The sequence below is a fragment of the Zalophus californianus genome, chromosome 3 (genome assembly GCF_009762305.2).
Source record: "Zalophus californianus isolate mZalCal1 chromosome 3, mZalCal1.pri.v2, whole genome shotgun sequence".
Classification (NCBI taxonomy): domain Eukaryota; kingdom Metazoa; phylum Chordata; class Mammalia; order Carnivora; family Otariidae; genus Zalophus; species Zalophus californianus.
The window spans coordinates 158,081,097-158,106,884 of NC_045597.1; the positions used below are offsets into that span (position 1 = coordinate 158,081,097).

Sequence of the window (25,788 nt, forward strand, 5' to 3'; positions counted from 1 at the left end):
GTGTACCTTTTTAAAAAAAAGTTTTTATTTAAATTCCAGTTAGTTAACATGCAGTATAATATTAGTTTCAGGTGTACAATATAGTGGTTCAACATTTCTGTACAACATATGGTGCTCATCACAAGTGCACTCCTTAATCCCATCACCTATTTAACCCATCACCCCAAAGTATACCTTTACCCCACCAACTTCCCAACCGCACCTCCAAGCTAACAACTGAACCTGGACTTCTGTAGTAACCTCCTAACTGATTTTATAACTTCCATGTTTTACTTTTTTTTTTAGTTTACTGAAGTTTCATTTTTCAAAATGTACAGTTGGTGCCTCTTCACCGGCAGCTGGGGTGCTCCACCCTTGGTGTTTCTGGTATCAATTACGTGAGCTCTGTGCTTTAAAACCAGTCTAATAAGTCCTTTACTAAGGAGCACCTGAAGGGCTGCCCTGGCCAGGGGACCTTGAATCTTTAGTCTCTCAGAAACAACAGCTATGGTTATAAGCTTATAGTTGGGTTCCCTTATAGAGTTTGTCATATGTTGGTTTGTTAAACAAGAGCAGGTTATTGAGCTTGTCCCGAACTTTGTCTTTGGACCACTTCTTTTTGGTCTTGCCCCCATATTTATTCACTGGGTCTTTGTCTTTTTTGGCCTACTTTCTGGCATATTTCTTCTTGTTGTTGTCCTTGGGTGGCACTGTGAAGCTCAGAGAACAGTGGCCACCCTGCAACCTCACCAAGATGTCAGACAAAAAGAAAGCTAACTTCCTTCAAACTCTTCCCCACACAATGGTTAGAACTGGGATAAGCCACACCACTGTAATGTGGTATCCCCAAAATAGAGCGTTTCAACCAAGGTAGACGTTTAATTCTCTCTCAAGTAATATTTAATCTAGGTGGGAGTTTTCAGCTAATGGTCTGTTCTACTATTGTCAAAACATGGTTTCTATTTTGGGCCCCAGGCTCCACTTTCAGCAGCAGGTAGGAGGGAGAAGGCCAGGGGAGCACATACCTTGTTCTTTTAGGGAGACTGCCCAGGAGCTTGGAGCATTTATATATCTTCCTGAAGGTTACACGGTTATTTGATGGCCGAGCTGATTGGATCTGAGGTTTGTGTGACTCAGAAGCTGTGAGACCACTCTTAGGGGGAAAGAAAACATAACTATTGCACTCCAAATTAACACTGAACCTATTAAAATTCATATTTTGAAATAATTATGTAATGTTTTCAATTATTTAGAGTATGGCACTATTAAGAGTGAAAAGATAAATAGAAATAAGACTATTTGAAAAGTATATCTGTGGATCATAGGAAACAAATATATCACCACCATAAGGAAAAAATATTCACCTTCTGATGGTGTTGGAAACAGAGGTGAGAAAGAGAGTCTCTCTTGTGGGAGTTCTTAACTGCATGGAGCAAAGTCCTCAATAAAATTAAAAACTTAATTTTCAATTCCATTTCTTGGTTATAGTCACTAAATAGCTCTAGTAGAGAAGTGTTACAAAGTGTAAGTGGCTGCTCTCTCAAGTTACCATCAAGGAGAGAACAGGTGAAGTCAGACTTCAGGATACCTAAAGCTATGGCCTTAACCCTGGGTGCTGACCCCTGGCTATCTCCATGCCTATGAAATCAGAATTCTGGAGATGGGCCCTGTATTAGTTCACTAGGACGGCCGTAACAAAGCACCACCGTCCAGGTGGCTCACAATTATTTGTTTATTTTCTATGATTTATCTTCTCGTGATTCTGGAGATCAGAAGTCAGAGATCAAGGTGTCTGAGGGTTGGTTTCTTCTGAGGCCTCTCTTCTTGGCTTGTAGATGGTAGTCCTTTCCTTCCTGTTCCTTCCTAGGTCTTCCCTCTGTACCTGTCTGTATCCTAATCTCCTCTTCTTCACTTTCTTCCCTATTTTTATAAGGATTAGGGCTCACCCCCATGACCTCATTTTACCTCTTTAAAGAACCCATCTCCAAGTACAGTCACATTCTGAGGTACTAGGTATAGGACTTCAAGGTATGAATTTTGAAGGGACACAATTCAGCTCATAACAAGACCAAAGAATCATTGTTTTTAACCCCTGCCCCCAAGTGGTTCCAATGTGCAGCCAAATTTGACAGTCAGCGTCCTTTGCAGGATTCTCAAACCTGGCTCCATTAGAATCATCTGAGTAGCTTAAAAAAAGTCAAAAACACCAATATTTAGGCATCACCCTCAGAGGTTTGATTTGATCTGTGTGGGATGGGCTATTGTTAGTTTCTAAAAGCTCCCTGGTAACTTAAATATGTGGCCAGGTTTGGACACCACTGTCCTAATGGTTGTATTTCTTAACTATAAATGAAAGCATATTCTTATCTTTCTCTAAATTTTTTCTTTGAAAATTCATAAGAAACACACTTTTTATGAAAGATGTATATTCAACAAAGTAGTATTCAGGTCTAAAAAAGAGCTAAATACTTCCAAGGTGGTATAGTTTCACATGTCAAGCATGAGTTTTGCAATATAATTTTGCATTAGGCTTACTGTGTTTTTCTGCTTAATGAAAATAAATCAAAGCAACTTGGGTATATCATTCAGAAAGCCAACGAAGTTAGGTAACTGACACTTTAATGATTAAGTTGACTAAAATGTGATAACTTTTAGTGAGGAATTTTTTAAAATGTAACTTTTTTACTTTATTCTTTTTTAGATCACAGAATTTCCCTTTCAGCAAATACAAAGTTTATTAAAAATTTTTTTTAATTGAAGTATAGTTGACATACAGTGTTATATTAGTTTCGGGGGTACAACATAGTGATTTGACAATTCTGTACATTGCTCAGGCTTGCCATGATAAGTGTAGTCACCACTGTCACCATACAATGTTATTAAAATATTATTGACTATAAGTGCCAATTTTCATCTCTGGGACTTACTTATTTTATAACTGGAAGCTTGTACCTCTTAATCCCTTTTGCCTATTCCTAGGGAGGAAATTTTTTGATTAAAATGATGTTTTTTGGCTTTTGGAAGGAGGCTGGATTTTCCTTTCCAGATGATATCAAAATCTGATGGAAATTCATTGATTTCATCAGGCCAATTTCTGTGTTTTGAAGTGAAGCCACTTATCTGGCATTTTTCATTACAGCTTGATGACAGCTGGCTGCATCCCAGAATGCAGTACTGTGACAGAGATTTATTTTATGAAGTCATGGATCAGCTGCCTTTGTAACTTGCTTTAATTGATTATGTGTACATTACTTCACTCTCTGGGCTTAAAAGAAGGCTGCACTTAGGTGAGGAAACAATGTTATTGTTTCATTGATGAAAGACCATTTCTTTCATGCTATGTTATACTATCTTTCCCATTGTGCCTTAATAATATTTTTGGTTTCAGTTTTTTTTGACAGTTGTTTTTAAATACTATAATTTCTATTTTGAGTGAATTATGTAGCTTTAGAAGCAGTATTTAAGATCACAAAAACATAATTTGAACTATATAAGTATACTGTTCCAGGAGTGTAGTTGATTTTTATTTGTCCTTTCTCTGTTGATTTCTGACAGAGATCTGAGGAAATGAGCTTTTTTTTTTTTTTTTTAAGATTTTATTTATTTATTTGAGAGAGAGAGAGCGAGCATGAGCAGGGGGGTGGGGGCAGAGGGAGAGGGAGAAGCATACTCCTCACTGAGCAGGGATCCTGACTCGGGGCTCCATCCCAGGACCCTGGATCATGACCTGAGCCGAAGGCAGACGCTTAACCAACTGAGCCACCTAGGCATCCCAGGAAGTGAGCTTTTAAGTAAAATAAAACAAACAAGAAAAAACTTCAATTATTATTACAAATGTGCAGTACATAGTCACTTTCTAAAGTTGTGGGGTACCCATGTCTTGCTAGAACTATAAGAAATCCAAGGGCTGAGATTAAATTAGATCTAAGTATATCAATAAGCGTAGATACCTCTACTTTTGCTTTTCAGTTTATACATTTTCATCTTTTTTTAAAGATTTTATTTATTTTTTTTTGAGAGAGAGAGAGGGAGCGCAAGAGCAGGAGGAGGGGGAGGGGCAGAGGGAGAGGAACAAACAGGGAGCCAGAAGCCAGGCTCGATCCCAGGAGCCTGAAATCATGACCTAAGCTGAAGTCAAACGCTTAACCAAGTGAGCCACCCAGGTGCCCCTATCCATTTTCTTCTTTAATTTCCCTTCATACCACCATCTAATGTCTATTTTTCCTTTCCTTCCCTTTCCTTCCCTTTCCTTTCCTTCCTTTTCTTTCTTTCTTTCTTTCTTTCTTTCTTTCTTTCTTTCTTTCTTTCTTTCTTTCTTTCTTTCTTTCTTTCTTTCTTCTTTTCTTTTCTCTTCTTTCTTTCTTTCTTTCTTTCTTTCTTTCTTTCTTTCTTTCTTTCTTTCTTTCTTTCTTTCTTTCTTTCTTTCTTTCTTTCTTTCTTTCTTTCTTTCTTTCTTTCTTTCTTTCTTTCTTTCTTTCTTTCTTTCTTTCTTAATTGCATCATTTCTCTTTGTCTTTGTACAACACAGATTTTCCCTATCTGGAAAATTCTTCCCCACATAACCCCTGATACCATTCATTGAGTTTCATTGAATTTCTACCAAAATTCCAGATGTATTTCTTCCTTACCACTAAGCTTTGGGCTTCTTGTTTTTACCACTCTAAACCTCCCCCCTCAGTAATTATGAAATCAATTTTCTTTTCCAAAAGTTAGATTGGCATTTCAAAGCAGGAAATAAAGAGTATGAAGAAAACTATAAAGAGAAAAATTTTTTCTATCTTCTTTAGAAAACGAAATTGGAAACACAAAAAGGATACATAAATTTTATCTATTATGAACATTTGATGAGTAAATATGGTTGTCCCAAAAAAGACTGTGGCTTCCCCCAAAAGATAAGATTGGAAGATAAATCTGTCCTAATTTATCCTGGACATCATCATCACAAGTACTCTTGTCTAATGATCCATAACTAAGGCCTTGACTATAGTACCTGATGATGGATACTCAGATGGTTTACTGCAAAATGTTTTAAACAGATCTCTCCTGATTTGGAAATTTTTCTTGTTACAATGCAGGAATCCCATTATTACTAGAATATCAGAGTAATTGCCACATTCTCTGGAGTTGCCCATAATTTATAAACTCTTATTTTTCTTTATTCCTTTATTTCTTAATTATTTAAATTAAACAATTATGGTGACAGTATTATATAAAAATTATTAAGTCAAATATTTTTATAGAGCATATGACAAAAAACACTCTTCTTTTTTCTCTTCTCTTACTGCCTTGTTTCACTTACTAGAAGGACCACTTCAATGTTTTTAGCTATTTGTTCTGGCATTTACTTCCTTATTTGAAAATAATATGCCTCTTGATTAATCATTTTTACTTTCTATTAGGCTATATGAGGATCTTTACTTACTTATACCTCCTCTTTAAGTTCAAAATCCCACATAAATTGCTGTTATTTCCAAGCATGCCCTGATTTGAAATGTGTATACTACAAAACTGCACTAAATAATTTGGTTTATGTAGTAAAGTAAAAAACTTTTCTTCTTCCTTATATAATTTATTATGTCTAAAATTTTAGTTACATCTTTTCCCAGTATCTTCTTATGACTATGTCAGTGCTTTCCACAGTAGAGTGATCTCTTGTGTGACTGCATTTCTTTTCTTATTTTTGTTGTTATTTTTAGCTGGAGTTAATAATTGCCTCATTTTTTCCCTTTAATGTTTTTGAAATGCTGTGTCTTCCAATATCCTCTCACAGTTCTGCAAAATATCTCCAGTACAGTATTCCGTATGCTCAAGCAGCCAGATAATTTACCAACTCCCCTTTCTCCTGCTTCTTAGAGTCCTCTGCCTCCTGCCCCCGTGTGCGCTGTGTTCACAGGGCCTGAGGCACAGCGGTTACTCTGGGAGGGCCCACTGCCTCCTTGTTTTCTAAATCCACAGCCTCTTCCTTTTTAGTTTATTTTTTGGTTTTGGTTAAGGCATATCTTGTAGTGGCTTCTTGAAAAGTGTGTTTGGGAAATGAATTTTGTAGACTTTGCATGTCTAAATGGACTAATTCACCGCAGGTTGATCAGACAAGTTAGCTAGATCTTTTTCTGAGGGGCCTATGCACCCACAAAATATCGTTGTACCTAAGCCTTTTCTCTTGGGCAGTTTAGTTTCACCAGAGAAGGAGCCTCAATATCTTGACAAGGGGAATGCAACCTGAAGGCAATTTCTGTGATCATTGTACAGATTTTCACATATTGCACTCGTTTTCAGCATTGTACCTTTCACTTGCCCTCTTTCCTGACTGCTGTGCCTGAGTCTGAAACCCCCGTCATTTACTTTCTCTGGAAAATAAACCTCAGATTTCTAGTGGGTGCTGAAGGTTAGGACTCGGGAGCTGTGGTGTGCTGGTAAATGTTTAACAACTAGCTCCCTAAAAAAATCAAAACAAAACAAAACTCTGATTTGTAGCATTTTCCACCTTCTCCAAATATTCATCCTATAGTTGATTTCAAGCTACCATGTGAGGTCACTGCAGAGTTCACTCTTGCAAACTGGTGCAAACCAGCTGCAGCCCACCAGTGATTGAAAGAGTCTAAAAATCCCTTTATTTTAGCAACTGCCCTTACTTTCATCTTCCAAAGTACCCAGCATCTCCATTTTGTAAGCATTTCCAGGGGCAAATTGGCTTGCTTCTTATAGTCATTGGCTTGACTTTTCTCCTCTCTGCTAAAATGTTCCCTCCATCTGCTTTCCATCTTCAAATGTTGGATAATAGTCACTTCTTCATTTCACTGAAGTTGGAGTTTGTGTTTTTGTTTCCTGTCGTCTTTGTGGTTTCAGAATTTTGAGAGCAGAAGGGAGCAAAAATGCCTTTATGTTGCCATCATGAAACCAAAGGTTCTACTCATTTTTCTAAATAAAAGCTAAAGTTGCAAAATGACACCTGTTGTTGTTAATAATATTTTGAATACTCTTATCCAAATCTTTAAAAACCTAACTTATAGCATAAGATGCTGAGAAGGAATCTTTGACTTTGCTGCAGGGACCAAATTATTCAGTGCAGCTCTGTAGTACATACATTTCAGACCAGGGCATGCTTGGAAATTGCAGCAATTTGTGGTGGGATTTTGAACTTAAAAGATGTGAAGGAATGTGGGTTAGGGGAGATATAGTTCAAGTGCTGAGTTACCTTGTGTTGAACCCTCATAGGTCCTTTATCAGATATTGTAGCCAAAGGTAATATTGAGTTCTGAGGAAGGTAATTTTGGAGGGAGGTTGGGTGAGGGTGGGGATGGGGCCATATCATTTCAATTTTCAGATTAGAAATACAGAATTAGAAACATAGAATGTCCTGATAAAATGTGTATACCTTTTAGATGTTAATAGCAAAAATATCCTGTTTTTTTTTTTTTTTCTTTTCTATTTTGTGGTCAGCAATGATCTACAAGACAGGATAACATAGTGGTTAAGGCATAGAATTCTCAGTGCTTCTATCTCAGGGTGTTAATCTGCCAGATGCTAGTCATGGGACTTTGAGCAAGTTTCTTCATCTCTTGATGGCTCAGTATTCTCATCTGTAAAATTAAGATAGGAATAGAAACTCCTCATAGGCTTATTTTGAGGATTGAGTAAGTTAACATATTTAAGGCACTTACAGTGTGTGAAGCATAGTAAGTGCTCAATAAACAGTAGTTATTGTTACTGTTGCAATTGGCATTAGTAATAACCAAATTTGCATTGGTTAATACTTGTCTACTTACTTATTAAAATATACATCAATATGTATTAATGTTACATTAAAGTCATAATGCCCACATGTTTTATTGGAATCTGTTTTTGTATGTGATCCATAGTTCTTTTGTAGCTTCATCATCCTTCCAATAATTTAGTAGATAGAAGTTCAGCACCAACTATGTACAGTTTTACTGTGCTAAATGCTGAGGTTATAGAGTTTCCTAAATGGACTTATTATTTGGACAAAAAATAATATTAGAACCTTTTCTTGTTCTTTTTTTAAATTTTTAAATTCTTTAAAAGATTTTATTTATTTATTTGAGAGAGAGAGAGAGAGAGAGCATGAGCAGTAGGGAGGAACAAAGGGAGAAGGAGAAGCAGACTCAGGGCTCGATTCCAGGACCCTGAGATCATGACCAGAACCAAAGGCAGACGCTTAACTGACTGAGCCACCCAGGTGCCCCAGAACCTTTCCTCATTCTTCACACCAAAATAAACTCCAAATGGATCAAAGAGTTAAACCTAAAAAAAAAAAAAAAATAGAGCCACAGAAGTACGGATAGGAGGTATGGGTGAATATTTCAATGTATTAGATGTAGAGGAAGCTTTTCTATTTATACATAAAATCAGAAACATTAACACAAAAGATGGGTACATTTTACTAAATAAAAATTTAAGTTGTGACTGAGGGAGGAATCATCAAAACAAAGTCAAGAGTGAAATGCAAACTAGGGGAAATAATGACAGCACATATGATACATAAGAGTAAATTTAACTGCCAATTAACTGGAAAATGGCAAACAGCCTAAAAACACTACACGAACAGGCCATTCACAGAAAAAGATGTTACAAATGTAAAGATCTGCAAAGTTCTTCACTAAAATTTAAAGAAATTTAAATCAAACAAAAGATATTTTTCATTTATTGGGAACGGTGGTATGGGTAGTGTGGGAGGAGACACACATATGAACAGAAAACCACCATTTCCAGGGTCCTCAGTCAAGGGAGAATATCCTTTGGGGGTGGGATTATTTTGGCTTCTGACCTGAGTGCCCAACCCGCTCCTTATCTCTGCTTTCAATATACCTTCTTGAGTGCTCTTTCCTTGCCTTTTTGTTTCCTTGGAAAAATACCTTGGCAGGTTACCTGAGATTTAATGAGGCCTTCCAGCTGTGCATTAGTCATACATAGCAATTACTTCACATTCATATGAGCCAAGCATGTTCAACATTTAAAAAAGACTCCCTCCTGGGGTGCCTGGGTGGCTCAGTTGGTTAAGCGACTGCCTTCGGCTCAGGTCATGATCCTGGAGTCCCGAGATCGAGTCCCACATCGGGCTCCCTGCTCAGCAGGGAGTCTGCTTCTCCCTCTGACCCTCTTCCCTCTCGTGCTCTCTATCTCTCATTCTCTCTCTCAAATAAATAAATAAAATCTAAAAAAAAAAAAAGACTCCCTCCTGAAGAGCTAGAGTTGCCTGGTGTATGGCCATTTGGTTTGATTTTGATATTGTTTTCTGAGACCTTCTGCTGTAGATCCCTGTATATATCTTCCTCAGGGGCCATGACCCTAGAGGAAAACAAACCAAACCAAACCCTTAGAGCTTCTGGGGGAGAAAGGGACTAGATTGGTTTGTTTGTGGGTTCACTTATTCATAAATATTTATTGAGTACTTACTATGTGTTAAATACTACTCTAATCATTGGGCATGTAAGAGTGAACCTAGGTTTCCATGGAGCTTATTCTGGGTGGGGGGAGGGACAGACAATTTAAAAAATTAAATAAAAATTTCAGATGGCTGCTGTGAAGAAGGTAAAGTCAGGTAATAAAGAGTAGAAGGGTGGGGGCACCTGGGTGGCTCAGTCATTAAGCATCTGCCTTCGGCTCAGGTCATGATTCCAGGATCCTGGGATGGAGCCCTGCATCAGGCTCCTTGCTCAGCGGGGAGCCTGCTTCTCCCTCCCTCTCTGCCTCTCCCTGCTTGTGCTCTCTCTCTCTCTCTCTGTCAGATAAATAAATCTTAAAAAAAAAAGAGTAGAAGGATAGAGGTAGTCAGATAAATATATACATATGTACACGCATTACACACACACAATAGTGCTTCTCAAACTTTAGTGTGCATCAGAATCACCTGTAGGACTCATTAAAACATTAAGATTGCTGTGCTCTCTCCCTCAGGGCCCCTGATTTAATAAGGGCCTGATGTGGGTCCTGGAAATTTACATTTTTAAAAAGTTGTCAGATGTTGCTGCTGCTGCTGTAGAGACTACACCTTGAGAACCACTGGTGTAGATTATTAGGTGGCCCCAGAATGCCTCTAAAGAGGTAATATATTTGGGTAGAGACCTGAATGATGAGAAGGAACCAGTGAGAGGAAGATGGTCAGTGGTGGGGGGTGGAGGGTGGGAATGAAGAGCTTTCCAGATAAAGCAGAGAAACTGTGGTTTGAAGAAAGCCTTCAGAGAGGCTAGTGAGGCTAGTAATGAATGGAGGGGACAGGGGCAAGAGATGAAATCAGAGAGGAAGACATGGAGAGCAGGGGTCCTCTACTCTGAAAGCACACTTTAAAACAACCACCACAATAACACAACAACAAACCAATGCTGGAGTCCACCTCCAGAGACTTTGATTTAATTAATCTGAATGGCACTTAGGTATTTTTAAAAGCTCTTTATGTGTTTCTGATGAGCAGCCAAAACTGAGAATGATGGATACAGGCCCTTCGTAACTGTGTAAAGTTAAGATTTTATTTCAAGTGTGACGGGAAGCCATTGAGAAGTAGAGGACATATGTGGGTTTAGTTTCTAGATGCTAGAATGGATTTTGTAAGGGGTTAAGAGTGAATGGGGAGACCAGTTAGAAAATGTTACAATTGTCTGGGTTAAAAATGATGTTGGCTTTGTTTAGGCAGTAGTGGTGGGTATGGTGAAAAATGAGTTGCAGGATGGTGGATGGGATTTTGGGTAGAACAAAAGAGACTTGCTGGTGGATTGGATATGAGAAGTGAGAGAGAGGGAGCATCGACTATGACTCTAAGGCTACCTTTCAACTGGGTGAAAGGTGACACCATTAACTGTGAACATTGGGATAGAAACAGTTTTGGGGAGAAAGAAAAAAAGCTTTTATTTTGGTTTTGTTAACTTAAAGATGCCTTTAAGAACAGTGAAGAACCAAATGTGTTTTAGGGAAAGAGTGGGAATGAGGATAAACCCATGCCTTGCTCCTTTGACAGGCCTGTTGTGATAGCTGGCTAGGAAAGGAGTATTGTTCATGTAGACTTCACATGCATCTTGGAAACGGTAACCTCTCCTGTAAGTGTGTGGCTTTTTAAATGGGTGAACACAATCATGGCAAGAGCTTTCTAGAAAACCTGTGAGCTTGAACTGGTGGGCATATGGTAGGCCCTCGATAAACATTTGTTGAGTTAATGAATGATGAGTGAACTGGGGACTTCTATGTATCAAGCCTATTTATCATTTTTGTGGGTGATTTGTATTCAGATTACATTATGTAGGGAATAACAAATATCCGGTGGCTAAAGATTATGTCCCAATTAGATTATCATAAAATATTTAACTGGTCAAATGAATCCAAAAGGGCAGAAGGTTTTTGGTGTAAGTTGTGTTGAATTCCTTGTGATACCCAAGGCAAAGGGATAGTAAATTGGATCTCCCAAGACCTGTCTGGGATTTCTAGTTCCATGTCTCTTTGCCTTTTTGCTTTTTCTCATGAGCCAGTGTCATCTGTGGTTTCAGCAGAATCAGACCAGATTTGGAACCTGCCTTCATAGAAAGTTCTCCTGCTTCTCTGTATGCCAGGGTGAGGAGAGGTTTCAGGGGCAAGAGTTCCTATAAGCCAGCTTGGTGCAGTGTGGAATGTGGGATCATAGGGGACTTACCTGAAATTTCAAAGATGATCAATATTTGCCTATATGTACCTTTTCTGATGAACCAAAAGTCAGAATTTGTTTCTGAAAAGGAGAGTCAGTTCCCACAACTAGAGAGATCAGAAAAGAAGCTGAGAATGGTTGCCAGACTGTATTCAGATGCCCAAACTTAGGAATGATCATGTGGAGTCACTCCTTAGTTCAGGCTGCACTGTCCCTAAATCGTGGAGTGGAGAGATACCCAAACTCATTTCTCCTTATTAGCTCCATTTAGGGACAAATGATTCCACTTCAGTCTTGTGAAATGGGAATTAGAAGTTAAATCCAAATCTTTACAACTATTATCCAAGTTCTGAAGGGAGGGAAAAACTCTATTTATAAAAATAGCTTGATAATTCACTTAGGGGCACAAAGTGAAACAGAGGAACATGTTGGAGGCTAGACCCAAGGTGGCAGAGGAGAAGGGGTAAGTTGACATCCTGCCATAAGGAGGGGAGTTTGTTGTGCTCTTTCCAAAGAGGTAAATAGAGAAAGGGAGGAGAGAGAAGATTGCAGATGCTGCAAAGCTGGGTGAAGGGACCTGTGGAAATAATCCAGTGGTAGGATGGCCAAAAGATAAGTTAAGAAGAGATGCTCAGTGTTTGATTTGAAATTGTTTGCTTTGCTCTTGTATATACTCCTTTTATATCTCTCTTTAAATAATTGATAAAGTCTCTCATCTTCATGGAAGCTTTATGTGAGTTGGGTAATGGATGGGGACCTCAATAAAGCTTGAGTTTGGCATTGGGTCAAATGGTGGAGGACAGACAAGACTGTGGAAGTAGGAGTTGAACTGACCTTGAGAATGCAAATTCTGCCCCACCCTTATCCTCTACACACCTAAGGAATCCTCAGAAATTTTGGGCAGGGCTTTGGTGGGAGACCCAGACCCCAGGTGACTATTGAGTTGTAAAATTTTGGATAGCAAAGATGATTTCTCTTGAAAAATCTAGGGTTCTTGCTCTTTTAAAGTAATTTGGGCCCCAGTGGCTCTTCTTCAGCTTTGGGCTGGGGGAATTTATAAAGTGTGAAACCCGGGAACTTCTGATAACTAGGTTTGCTGCCCAAAAAAGGAAACCAATCTACAGTGAAAGGGTCAGACTGGAGAGAAGCATACTTCTTGCAGTTTGAGTATTCAGTCCCTTAATAACATAGATACTTTAGTATGCTTCCTATATATTTTTACTCTGCTTAAGCTGATCTAAACTTGGTTTTTGTCACTAGATGTTGTATTAAACCCATGCTCCTGACTGATGAGTTTTTTCGTTATCTGCTTCTCCAACTAGTGCAGTCTCCTTTGTCTGATCTCCCTTTGTTTTGGATCTGGTTCTCCTTCCCTTGCTCCTGTGGCTTTGTGGGAGATCAATTCTTCAGTTCTGTACCTGGGTAGGGAACTATTGTACCCTGTCCAGCACCTGAACCTGGAAGACCTCTGATCACTCAGGAAGGAGACATGATTAATGTTCTGGAAATTGTTTACCCGAATGTGAGTATGGGTAGACATTTGTTTTTCAAAGATCATGTATACCATGATCACATGGATTTAAACAGGTAAGAATTTATGGCATATCAAATGATATTAAGAGATCATTTCACTTAAGAGAGGAGGAAGACAACAAAAGATTCATTATTAGCCATCTTGTAAACCCCAGAACCAGTGCCTTGAAAATATTTTGTGTATTGCAAATATCAAAGTCAGCACATATGTTTTTGGAGGAAATAATTAAAAATGCTAACATAAGATAATTTACAAATATTTTAATATTTCTACTGAGTCTGTTTTGCTACTTCAGAATTTATTAAATATAAGCAGGCAGAATTGTAAGCTAGGAAAGTGGTTTATATGTGCATACTGACCTTTTGACTTCACTCTACCAGTTGCTTAATATTCTCCTATAATGAAATTGTTTCCAGCAATAAAATTGCCTTGCAAAAACTTCTTAGGTTATCTGAGGCCAAAATTAGACACCTAGAATAACAAGAAAATAATTCTTGCCTAAGGGCTGCTTTAGACAAGGGAAGCATGGTTGTGCAATCATTGTAAATGCATTTCTTCCTGTAGAATTTACTACTTAGGAGGTTCATTGTGTTTCACCTGAGTCTAGAGGTGGCAATAGTGGAAATAGTGGCCTTAGAAGATCGGGGATACAATAGGGTACCTGACTTGAAAGGCTATACAATTTATGGCCTGTGGTTAAATTTGGTGAAGGTTTAGTTACAAAATGAACAAACATATATGTTTTCATACCATTCTGATTTTAAAATAAAAATTGCATACAAATACCTGTAGTGGATTGCCTTTGTTGTCTATCCAGCACTATCCTTTGCTTTCTTTTGGGAACAGTACCTCCTTACTTTTGGGAATGGCTCAAGCTTCCAGTGGGCACTGCTTCATTCTTTATGACTCTTTCCTACTCCATCATTTCTCTTATCACCACAGTGGGCCATAGTAGACTGGTCAGTAGTGAGCATCTGACTCAAGCTGGTCCTTCCCCTGAGATTTTCAAATGAATTAGGAAAAATTTCCTTTGGGCTGGGGGAATTTATAAAGTGTGAAACCCGGGTGCTTCTGATAACTAGGTTTGCTGCCCAAAAAAGGAAACCAATCTACAGTGAAAGGGTCAGACTGGAGAGAAGCAGTTTGAGTGTTCAGTCCCTTAATAACATAGATACTTTAGTATGCTTCCTATATATTTTTACTCTGCTTAAGCTGATCTAAGCTTGGTTTTTGTCACTTAGCAAAAAGAATCCTGATGAACATACAGGCACTGTATGTAGGAAAGGTGTTTTATTAAAGGCTGGCAGGTTGGCATCAAAGTAACTCTGAGGTTTTTAACCCTCTGAACTGGTTGGTTGTTGGCCTTGACTGAGGAACATGGACTTGGGTTGGTAGAAGTCCCATTGATTAAGTGATTGAATGTTTTCTGATAAATATTTAATGGTCCACAAGGCCAATCAAGAGACCTAAAGACTAATCAGTCTCTTTTGGTTGGTTAGGACAGTTGTCCAAACTCATTCTGTGTGGTGAGTGTTCATGATCAATTTACTGGGACTGATTGGACCCTATCACTGTGTCCCCTGCCTGAGCACATAGGTCCTTTCTGAAGCATGAGTCAGGACAGCCTTGGAGTATACCCTTGAGACTCTTTATTGGCAATATAGTCAAGTAGTGAAAGTTTATGTCCTGTCTTAAACCTTCCCAGGTCTAAGTCCATACTTTCTTGCTGATGAGCCAAAGAATGTGATAAACTACTCTCTGCTGAAGTGAAATTCATTGATAATGGCTTATTTTGTTTCCCCTTCCAGTTAGTACTTACCTTTTAATTCACTGGAGCAAGCTACTTGTGGATTTAAGGTATGATAGTAAGAGAAGGGGAGAAATGACTTTTTTTTGTGGTAGCAGCACCCAATTATCAGTAGGAGAAGCCATTAAATTTATCAATGCTGAAATTCTTCCTAGTGATGAGCCTCTCATATAGCATGACCCCTCTTGGTAAATAGTATTTTATATCTTATATGTGTTCTGATGTGGATCCTACATTATTGCTTTTATGGGAATGAATCACATTTCCACATAGTATAATAATATGTACCATTCATAGAGAACTGCCATGTGCCAGATACTGCTGGTGCTTTCACACACTTTATCTCATTGAATGCAATCTTCAAAACAGTGTTATTTTATAGGAGAGGAAAACTAAGCACAGAGAAGTTAAGCAGCTTAGCTAAGGTCATACATTTAATAAGAGGGCATAACTCAGAAGACACCCACCAATGTTGTGATTTCATATTGGGCTCCTTGTCTGTAGAGTTACCTCCTTACCTGCCTTTTTAGGTGGGGAGTGGGCAGTGGTTGCCATGGTAATCCCAAGGGAGAAGAAGGCCTCTGGCAGCTTGCATTGATCATGATCTAACCTAGCTATGAAAGTCTACTTTTTTTTTTTTTAAGATTTTATTTATTCATTTGAGAGAGAGTGAGCACAAGAGAGCACCAGCAGGGGGAGAGGCAGGGAGAGAGGGAGAAGCAGACTCCCTGCTGAGTGGGGAGCCTGATGTGGAGCTCGATCCCAGGACCCTGAGATCATGACCTGAGCTGAAAGCAGACGCTCAACCATCTGAGCCACCCAGACGCCCCTGGAAGAATCTTGATATCAAGTAAGAATCACTAAATCCTACACAGACTGAGTGCAGGTTGATTATCTCCTATTTTGATCAGAGGTTAATTCCTTGGGGTTATTGGGATTTATTAGGTAGTACCTTATGGTGATTGAGTTACTGACTGAGAATTTATGGGTTTCTTAATAATTTCTTTTGATTCTAATTCCTAGAGGTATTTCATACCTGAAAGTTATAAATGGACCAGAATTATACTCTTGCTTAATATGTTAATATATCAATGATCAGCATTTCACCACTAACTCCATTTTATTTTATTTTTTAAAAAGACTATTTATTAGAGAGAGAGGGAGAGACAGAGCATAAGCAGGGGGAGGGGCAGAAGGAGAGGGAGAAGCAGACTCCCTGCTAGCAGGGAACCCAATGCAGGACTCTATCCCAGGACTCTGGAATCATGACCTGAGCTGAAGGCAGATGCTTAACCGACTGAGCCACCCAGGTGCCCCACCACTAACTCCATTTTAGAGGCATCTGGATTAATGTACTGATATTCTCCTACTAAATTCAATTAGATCTATAAGGATCAAAGTCTTTTCTAAGTGTTTTATTATATTTTCTAAGTGTTTTTAATAGTACTTTGTGTATTCCAGAGTTGTTTTTTTTTTAATGTCCCATTTTTGCTAATTTCCTAAATAGACACCATTGTCATAGTAGGATAAATCTGCGTGAATCTTGACTGGTCCACAACCTAGAACTAGTATACAACTCCATGAGGGGGCAAAAAAGCTATCTTGCTCTGTGTTTATGGCTGGTCTTCTATTTTTCTGCCTTGTGTCCCAGTATATGCACTGGGGCTGTTACCCCATCATTTGGGTACATGAATAGTTAGAACTGAAGGCCTGTGAGAGAGCTTTGCCATACCAGCTGTAGGACCTTGATCCTCATTTTTCTTGACCTTAGAATGAGGTGACTGAGAGAAATGATCTGCAGGTTTCATTCCAACTGAAAAGCTGGAATTTTCTGATGCTGGAGAACTGGAGATTTGTTTTCTGGTGTCTGATCACAAAGCTTTTTGGAAGTAGAATAAAACACCACAAATTATGTTGTTCACTGTGTTGGGATAGAAATTGAAGGCAGGAAGGCCTGCAGAGTCTCAACTTAGTTTTTCAGATGGCTTGCTCCCTGTTTCCTTCAAAATGATGGGGAGAGGTTTTTAATCTTTATCGTTTTGACATCTGTGGTTTCTTTAATGAACAGTCATCATAGTGGGTGTCAAGCACTATGTGGTAATTTACAATTATTCTGTGGCATCATGTAATATGTGTGTTTCTTGGGAATAAAAGCTTTAGAGAAATTTTTTGGCTGAAGTATAATTACATTCAGAAAGGAGGAGCTTTGTAAGTGATAGCACTTCCAGACTTCTGTGAATTTCATGTTTAAGTTCATTAATGGCAGGAACTGTTTTTGGTATTCTGCAATGTGCACTGTTCCTTTGTCCTTCTATACGGCAATAATGGGAGAGATTTTGACAGGTGATAATGGTGATTTATTTTAATTTAGAGGCTAAAAATGTATTGAAAGAAATTTTGAGAAGAAACATTTGAGAAATCTCTTAAGGATTTGGGAATGGTATGTCAAGAATTACTATACTAAAATTGGGAACAGTTTCTAATTCCTATGGGAATATATATATATATATATATATATATATATATATATTCCCATATCATTTTCATATACATATATGTTCATTTTCTAGGTGTATATGCTAATTAAAATCAGAACATTCTACATTTTAGGAACAGATACTACTTCCATTAATCTTTTCCTTCCCATTCCTACACCCATTACCTTAATTTAGGTATATATCATTCACTCTTCTGGATTATTGTAGGAGTCACCTTGCTTTTCTTCTGGCTCTCACCCATTTCTAAATACTACTTTGTATCGGATAGAGCAAACAAGCTACAATCAGATTAAAGCCTTAAGTGGCTTCCTACTGTCTAGCAAATAAAACCCAAATACTGTAGCTTAGCAATGAAGATCTTGATAGGTGGGATTCCAGCCTTGTCCCCCATAACTCTCCAGCCAGTACTCTGTGTCCTAGTGCATTTGACTTCTTGCTTTACTTGGTTGCTTGGTTGTTCTTCTGTTTTTTTCTTCCACAGGCATTTGCTTGTGCTGCTTCTTTATATATTGGCTTCCTTCCATCTTATAATCAAGTCAAGCTTGACTGTCCAGGCCTTCTCAAAAACCCTTAAGTTCATTCATTCTTTCTAATTCATTTCCATTAAAGTAATCTTTCTTTCCTTTAACTCTGCTAGAATATTGAAACTCAAACATTATGATTATTCCTTTGTGTTACGGTTGTTTCTTACATACATATTCTTTATGTTATGTCCTTTGACTAGATTCTAACTTTTGGGGGCAGAGACCATGTCTTTTGTTTTGTTTTGGTTTCATTTTGTTTTTTCCTTGAACAGTACCTTACTCAGGGTTGGCCTTGGTTATCTGCTAGTTGAATGGGCCAGTGGATGACTGGTACTGGCAAAACCCCTTCCCTTGCTGCTGCTTTATTCTTGCTTCTTTCTTTGATTTGGAAATCTCTCACTAATGTGAAGTTGGTGAGTTTTGTGTGATACTGGATACATGTAGATGTGTTAGTCTACCCTTAGGCTGATAAATTGTAAACACTGGTATTCTAGTCCTGAATCTAGTCCTCAGATTGCTGATGTTCTCCTGTTCTCAGATCATCTCTTCTACAGGAACAGCCACTTCACTCTTGGCCTTATCTGGCCTCTGCTCAACCAGGAGTCACCCTTCTGGAGAGTCCTTCCTCCTGATTTTAGTGCTAAACGGAAGAATAACAGTTTTTATACCCACAGCCTTATTTTGCCCACATCCTTATTTTCTTGGGCATATTCCCTCTCTTTTAAGTCAAATCCTGCCTGTTGTAATTGTTGGTTTCCCTTATTTTTATTTTTCACCTTCAATCAATTCCTTAATTGTGCCACGTAGGTTCTGCAAAATATTTCTCATGTTTTAAGTTGTCCTAAAGCAGATCCACTCTGTTAAAAGATGATTTTTGACCTTTTCAAATTCAAACACAAAGAGACCCAAGTTTTTGTATCCAGTTCTCAATGATCAAAAAGACTTCCATATTTCTGGCCTCTCTCAATTTTCTCTCATATGGCTTCCCTTTACTTGTGTGCCAGCTCCTGTATTTGGGTAGGTTCAGTTTATTAGCTGATAACTGCTCTCTGGTTAAGAGTTTGGTGGGGTAAAAGATTAAAATATAAGTGAATTGGACTTTTTTTGGGGGGAAGGTATGGGGATCATTTAAATATTCCATGAGTCCATATTACTTCTAGCTTACTTTTTAAACTACCCTATGTATATTTTTCTTTAGATAGTATCATGACAATTTGTTAGTGGAAGAAGGTTGGATCAAAGCCATTATATTAGTGTTAAAATTTAATTCAAGAAATAATTTATTTTGAATAAGTATAATGGAGGTTGTATGACCTAGGGGCTGGAGAGCTAAAACATAAATAAAATAAGCATCAACCCTTACAGAAATGGAGATCAGTGGATTGCAGAAAGACCATACTACCTAAGAATATTTCTGTCTTCATACTACATGGTGCACATATATAGCAGACTCTCTGTTATGTGTTATAGTCAAATGTGGTATTCATGCTAATCAAATATTTTAATCTCCAGAAAGTTATTGTAAATATTACACACAAATCACCAAGTTACAAAGAATTTGCATAACATGAAACACTCAGCATCTAACCACACTGATCTTTGCTTTAGAAAGTAATTCAAGATCTTAAAGTACCACTGTGATCATCACTATAAATATTGATTAGCATGATACTGAAATTGTGCCAAAACACCTGTGATGAGAGAGTTTAGTAGTAATTCCTGCCATTAATTAAATGCTAATTACGTGTAAGTGTTTATAACCTTTTGTTGTTCAATCCTCACGTCATCTCTATCACTGGCCCAAGGTCACTCACATAGCTAGTAAGTGGTGGGGTTGGGCTTCAAACTCAGGGAATTTACCTTCAGAATCCATGCCCTTAACCACTAATCTGCATTGCCTCTTAATTACTTCAGTGTTTTCAAATTTTAGTAGGCATTGGAATAATCTTAGGGAACTTTCAAGATGCAGATTCCTGGACCTAATCCTACAGACCTGGATTCAATAGATCTGGAGCTAGGCCTAGGAATCTGCATATAAGCAAGCATCTACATGATTCTTTAGTGCTGCAATTAAACTTTGAGAAATACTGTCTCAGGTTTTTATTGTGTATATACATACACATAGGCATATCTGTAATGTCTTCTCTCACTCCACCAGGATTACTGGTCTAGTACATATACTGGAACATATTCTAGGCAGAGTTAGAACAATTCTTCCCCCCACCTGCCCCCAAACTAGCTATGTGACTTTGGCCAAGTCATTTGTGTTAGTCAGGGTTCTTTCAAGAAACAGAACCGATAGGATGTGTATGTGTGTGTGTATATATATATATATTTATTATAAAGAATTGGTTTATGTGATTATGGAGGTTGGTGAGTTCAAAATCTGTAGTATGGACCAGTGGGCTTGGGACTCAGGAGAGCTGATAGTACAGATAAAATCCCAAAGCAATCTTCTAGAGAAACTTCCAGAAATCTGGAGTCTTCTGGCTCAGGGAGACCACTCTGTTCTTTTCAGGCCCTCAAATGATTGCATAAGTCCCACCCACATTATGGAGGGCAACCTGCTTTACCCCAAATTCACGGATTTAAATGTTAATCTCATCCCAAAACACCTTCCAAGTTGACACATAAAATTAACCATCATATTACTCAATTTCTCTGGGTTCCATAGGTAAAATATCTTCTGTAAAATCATCAGGAAATTGAACCAGGTGATCATAACTATGTAAAAGAGGCGCCAAATGGGTGACAAATGAGACACACCCTGACAGCTGATGGCTTTAGTTTGTCTCACCCAGAGTTGTCTCATGCAGTGTTTTTTAAAATTTGAATTATTGGTATTGCTAACAAATTTTACAAGAAAATCTGTATTTCTAGTTTCTTAAAAAAAATGATTTGGCAACTTTGTATGGCCACAATGTAGCTGAGTCACAGATGTTACTTGTAGGGGAATTTGCTAACTCTTTGTATCTCACTCCCTGTGTCTCAGTCACTCAGTCCACAGCTCGTATTTCTGTGAGCTGCTGAGCCCTGATAGGCATTTGAGTTTTTGACCATTGCCTTCCTAGCTACTAAACATTTGTGGCAGCTCCACCACCCTGATTAAAAATGACAAAGGGAGAAGTAGGATTTCTGAAACAATTGAAAGCTTATGCCAGGAAATCACTATTTCTTCAATGTGTGCAGTATGGTTTATCACCTCTCCCAGGGTCACCTTCTCTGGACTCCTCATATCACTAACTTCTTTTGAATTACCAACAGGGATGCTTTTATATTCTTGTTCACCTTCTTGGTAGGAGATGATAGAAATTGTGAAATGGGTTCTTCAGTCACTGAATGGGGTTGACCAGATTAAAAAGATGGAGGAACATTGATGTAAAAAGAGAACCTGCTACTTTTGTATGGAGTTGAAATAGTTTAAGAAGGAGTTTCAAATGTGTGGGTTATCTTTCCCATAGCAAGACTGGCTTTATAGGAAAATAGAATGGGCAGTTGTTTAATAGTAAGATTTCAAAGGTAAAATAACCTTATAACTTCCCCAGTTGCTCTCTAAATGCTGAAATTACTTCAACCAGGCAAAGCCTTTTATTTACTAATGGGAAAGAAAGCAGAGACCTTTGAGAAAAGCAACACAGGGCCTAAGGAACAAAGTGGTGATATTAGATCCATATTGCAAATACATTTTGATGGGGGACTAGGGAAAAGATGAAACCCAGGGGCCTTGTAGGTCTGAAAATAGTTGAGGGAAAAAGAGTAAAGAATTTACTTTACTGACTACTTAGTATGGCTGGCCCAGCCACATCTTTTTTTTTTTCTTTCCCAAGTAAACATGCCTATGGCCACTTTTTTTTTTGACAAAATATGTATAAATTGCCTTCAGGACCTTGAAAATTAATTCCATCAGGCATATGGTTTGCAAACATGCCCTCCTTTTCTGTGTTTAAAAAAATGTATTTCAGATGTATAGCATTATTATGGTTTCTCTAGAAGTCATCCTTCATAAAAGTAATTCAGGAATGTTAGAATCTTTGTCAGTTTCTTGGCAAACAGTTTTCAATTATATATTCATGCTCTTCTATAGGATGCACAATTTTAGAATTATTCTGGAATGTTTCCAAATTTTATTTTGGAACTCAGCATTTGGCTATCTTTATTAATCCTAATCAAAATAGTTTATAATAGTCCTAAATGTGTTAGCTGTAAATCGCTGCTGTATTCCATTCAGCAAGAATGTTCTTGCTGTTCCTTTTCCCAGAGTATATATTCAGATATTGACTTTCATGTGTCAGGGTTTTTTTCTCTGATATTTGGATTCCTGTGGATAATTTGTAAGAAGATCATCCAGAGAGAGAATGCCTAGGTTTTAATGTCTAATGTTAGATTTTCCACTTGGGAGACATATGCTTGACTCTAGATTTTCCATTCTTAGAATTTCCTATTACTTTTTCTTTTCCTTTTTATTAATTTTGAACATATTAAGGTCATCATTTACTCTAGCCAGTTGCTTATTTTCATCTTGAGTAGATTTGTAGTTTTATTTTTAAATCCACCTAGTAGTTTATTTCTAAATCCCTTTTCCTTAAGTCATAGAAAGAGAAATATTATACTTAGCAGAAGTTTTATGCTTCCTATGTTGTCTTTTGGAGTAATTTTAGCAAATTACTGACTATACCTCTTAGAAGATTGCTTATTATGCCATTCTGTTAGGAACTGTAGTCTTGTTTGGCTCAGAGACAAAATAAGCTTAGGTCCTAGGGCTAGGGCAGTTTTTTCCCTCCAACCAGATAATAGTCTCTATATGAGAGGTGGTTTGGAAATGAAACTTCAGACTTCAGGGTTTTTTTTCTGATCTACAAGGGTAGGTGATAATGGTGCTTTCTCTTGGCTCAAAGGCTGGAATACTTCCTGCCTTTTCAATTCAGGTAAAGGTTGGAAAGTAGGAAGAAATATATTGTATTTTGAAAAAACAAATAGATGGACTTGGAGGAAGACTATATTTGTTAAAAGTAGCCATTCTATTATAATTGAAAACATGAATAACTTGTATTTGAATGATAGAAGTGATTAAACTGTCCTTGGAATTTATATGGCTTAGTATATAGTTAAGTTTTTCTTTTTAAATGAGAAAAAGAAATTATAAAAGACTCCATTCTCAGAATAGCTTGCAGATAATGCCTTTATCTTCAATCTTGTCCCCTTCCTTTTAAAGATACATAAACACAAATGACAGGTAGGGTGTCAGTGGAAAAACCACCCAGTGGCCCCATGAGCAGACTGCTGAAGCTCAGGTCACCACATGCAGTTCGTGGCATTTAAGAGAAGTAATATTCATATGGTTTGTCTGTGTTTAACCACTTGATTAATCACAGGTGGGTTATCCACAGTGGTTTTTCAAATCTCTGGTTAGTTTTTTTCTTCAACCCAGAGTTCTTCTGAACCACGTGTCATTGTGTGCTGACTAATGCCAACTAATTTCTTATACCAGGCTAGGCCCTGGACTAGTGTCAGTTTGGGGCAGAACCAAACTTGGAAGAGGAGGTTGCTTCTCCAGCTTGGAAACGAGAGGGGCAGAAAGTCGTGCAGGTTCTGACATTGTGGAATCCCAGGGAGGACTGGTCCTTGCAGCCTTGGCAAAATCTGCTTCACTACTATGTGGGAGAATCTCCCTTTATGTTAGAGGTTTTGTTCACTTTCTGTTCACTTGTTGATAACTGTCCTAAGCTTCGAAGTAACTTGGGTGGTATCATTCTAGGAAGGAGGATTCTTCATTCACTGTGCCAACCAGCACAGATGTTTCTGTTTCTTCCCATGATGAAGATCAGGGATTTAAACGTATCCAAAAAGCTAAAGAAGCATTGGGTTTGCAGCAATCGTTGCATATGTCTGCTCACCTGATCCACATCAAGTGGCAGCCCAAGGTTTTGTTGTGGGAGCAATGACCCTTGGTATGGGCTATTCCATGTATAAGGAATTCTGGTCAAGACCTAAACCTTAGAAGAAGAGAAGCTGTCTTGGTTTCATTGGTGGTACTTGCTTTAGTTAGGCATCTCATATTAAGTTTATATGTTTATGTTGAAAATAAATCATCTGAATGGGTCAGACAACAACATGGTAATTTAAATATTGGCTTCCTTTCTTGCACGTTTGATTTGCCTGGGAACCAAATTACTCCTGACTAGTTAACTAGTTAGGTCATTCAGGGGAGTCAAATTAGCACAAAAGAAAGATGTCACTTTTAAATGTACTTGATAGTTGTAAAATATGCTCCTTCTTAAACTCTTCTGATACAATTAGTTATAAAGAGGACAATATGCTGATCCTGAAGTACTCCCAGTTGCTTTTGATATTATGTAGAAATCCTGTTTAATTAACTTTTTTTTCTGCCTGTTTTGCAGACTGAGTACTTCAGGTTTTAGGGCTGGTTGGCTCTTAACCCTTTCAGAACAGTGTATGGAATATAATATTATAAGCTTCCCCACAACTGAAAATATGTGTATTTAAACCAAATCCCAGTTAGGTTTTTCTGTAATTGCAGAGTTATATTTATGCTGCTGTTGTATTAGAATATTTTTAAATGGCATCTTGAAATAGAAATGTGTATTTTAAGTACTAATGCAAAGGTAAATGAAAAATGCTTTTTAAATGTATGAAGTTTGTTTATTTTCTCTGTAAGAATCATAAATGTTAACAAATTACCTATAGTTGAAGTGATTAATGATTTATCAGCAAGGAGTTTTGGCCAGACATTATACACAAACTTTGTTATACTCTAGAATGCTTTATTACACTTGTGAAATTTTCTTGTCTAACCTGAATTTACATTCCATGGTGATAACATGGTAAATGTAGTGTTAGTAAAGTAAGTGAATACATCAAAAAAAAAAAAAAAGTAACGGGTATCATTAGATACATAATGACAACTGGAATAAATTCTAAGCTGAATAGTTAGAACTGAAATAGTCTGCTCTGTTTTCCATTTCCTTTGTTAATTTATTTGGGAGATTTCTTTAGTGACTCTCTGATGATTTGCATACATATTCATTATCTACTTGACAATTAAAAAGTTGGTCAGAAAAGTTATCTCTCCCTCATGATCCTAAATGAAAAGGTAAGAAACCCAAAGGAAAAATTATGTCTTCTCTCTTGGCTTATTTTTAATATTAATACAATGTCAGTGCTCTTTAAATGCTGAACTTTGTAATGCATGTGTACTTTGAATTATTTTGTTCAATAGAGAGAAGCATGGAAAAAATTATATGCTTCCTCATGTAGCTCAAAGGCCTGATCCATCTAGAAAAATTATAGTCGTCTTGGGTGACTTTCAGTTTCTCCCTTGTTCTTGTAAGGCTCACTCTCTTCCACACACTAATATTCTCTAACAGTTCCTACTGGTGATGTGTGTCTGGCTAAGTAACTTCTAGTGAATGTAGCCATTATTGAGCTTAATTGTCTCACTTATTCCAATGGCATTCTGTTACATCAAGATAACTTACAAGTCTAATTTACCTCTGTGGATATTACTTTTGTGCATTACATTGTGCTCTAAAATTTCAAGGCTCTGAAATTATTTTCTGCTTTTTAGAGGTCCAAAAATCAAGCTGTTTTCTCTTATCTTTTTTATTTTTCACAAGGAAATTGGATTAAGTTGGATGGACCTCTGGTCTTGGGAGAGCTAAACCCAAGTGGTCACGTAAAATTCAGACTATGGAGGCCCCAAGAGGCTAATGTAGAGGTTCGAGCAAGGTGAATACATAGCATAAAATTATCAGAGACCTCCTAATAATGATAATAATGAGAAACAGCTGTCATTTGGGGGC

General features: G+C 37.7%; 1 protein-coding gene and 2 pseudogenes across 2 annotated transcripts in view; 2 read left to right on the plus strand and 1 right to left on the minus strand.

Annotated features, from left to right (window-relative positions):
• The window catches only part of PLCL1 (phospholipase C like 1 (inactive)), a 339,289-nt gene that overhangs the window by 123,218 nt on the left and 190,283 nt on the right, over window positions 1-25,788 (plus strand). The window lies entirely within an intron of this gene.
• On the minus strand, window positions 298-13,172 carry LOC113919527 (annotated as a pseudogene).
• LOC113919526 lies at window positions 13,179-23,966 on the plus strand (annotated as a pseudogene).